This window comes from Anarrhichthys ocellatus, unplaced genomic scaffold (assembly GCF_004355925.1).
Source record: "Anarrhichthys ocellatus isolate YVR2014 unplaced genomic scaffold, GSC_Weel_1.0 scaffold9482, whole genome shotgun sequence".
Classification (NCBI taxonomy): Eukaryota; Metazoa; Chordata; class Actinopteri; order Perciformes; family Anarhichadidae; genus Anarrhichthys; species Anarrhichthys ocellatus.
The window spans coordinates 1-1,347 of NW_022289456.1; the positions used below are offsets into that span (position 1 = coordinate 1).

General features: G+C 41.1%; 1 long non-coding RNA gene across 1 annotated transcript; it reads left to right on the forward strand.

Annotated features, from left to right (window-relative positions):
• The first annotated feature begins 6 nt into the window (after positions 1-6).
• Positions 7-1,267, forward strand: LOC116380898 (uncharacterized). Its single transcript, XR_004212625.1, has 2 exons — positions 7-532; positions 635-1,267. It is a non-coding gene; the product is annotated as an uncharacterized LOC116380898 (long non-coding RNA).
• Positions 1,268-1,347: the final 80 nt, after the last annotated feature.

Sequence of the window (1,347 nt, forward strand, 5' to 3'; positions counted from 1 at the left end):
CACACACACACACACACACACACACACACACACAATAGAAGCACTAGAATATCCACAAATACGAAGGCAAACAGAAAGACTCACAAAACACAAACACACATTCAACCTCTTGGCGTGCAGCTTCCCTCTCAGTTTTAAGACTTTAAAAGTATCCGAGTACTTCTAATATTTCATGTATCCGCTCGTTCCAAGTCTTGATTGAAGCTCCATAATTATTACGCTACGTAAAATATTTAAACTCAATATACGGCCTTATTTTTGGGCTGTACTGTTTTATCAAAAGCAAAATATTCTACATGCTTTGCACATCATTTTAAACACCTTTGTTCTAAATCCATCTTGACATATCTGTTATTTCATATCCTCATTTTCAACCATGTGCGTCCAAAAACGTTACTTTTCAGGAAGAAAAACAACTCTTCTAAATGCTTTGCGTTGGTTAAATATGTGTGAAACGCACAGATGGATTGAGTGAGTGACTAATAGCATCGCTTTATGAAGAGGAAAAGCAGGCAAACTCTGGAGATATGAGGTATTTAAGATGTGTTTTGAATGAAAGTTCGCTGCAAAGCTTCAGTTTGCGTTGATTAAAGTTCCGAACACACGCTCACGATCTCTCTCTGTTTTCTTACAGGATGGCCACGTGAGGACACTTTCTGTGGGGACTCCCGCTGGAACCAGACTGAGCGCGTGCAGACCAACAGGTAAGCTGAACACGACACACTCCAAATGAAATGAGTCCTCAGAGATCGTTACAGGACGGCTGTGTGAGGTTCATGAACACTGAGGGAAACCCAGCGACTTGTTTCGGGGCCAAGAATGTTCCTGAAAAGCTTGTTTTCCACATATCTTCTTTATGCGCGTAACGTGAATACATCTTACATGTACAGGATGATTCAGAGCTGTATCCTTAAACTTTGGATGCTCTCCATGCAGCTCGGGAGTATTTTCCACTCGGTGGAACATTTAGAATTGAATGCAGCGTTTCAAAACAACATAAATCCAAATGATAGAAATGTGCACGGAAGGGAATATTCTATGAAGGTTACACATGGGAGCACGGGGCTCCTTCTTATCTGTTTATTTTATTATATATATATATACTGTTGTGGTTATACTTGTTTCGCTGGTATTTGGGGTATTTTTCTTCATTGTGGAATATCTCCAGCTGGTTTCTGAACTGGGCCGACTGATTTCCTGAGAAAAAGAATCCGGGATCAAGTCAAGATAGGGACAAACAGCAGGAGAGGACAGAATGTCAATGTGACCACAAACGGAAGTGGAACTAGAAGTCAGCTGCAAAACACACACACACACACACACACACACACACACACACACACACAC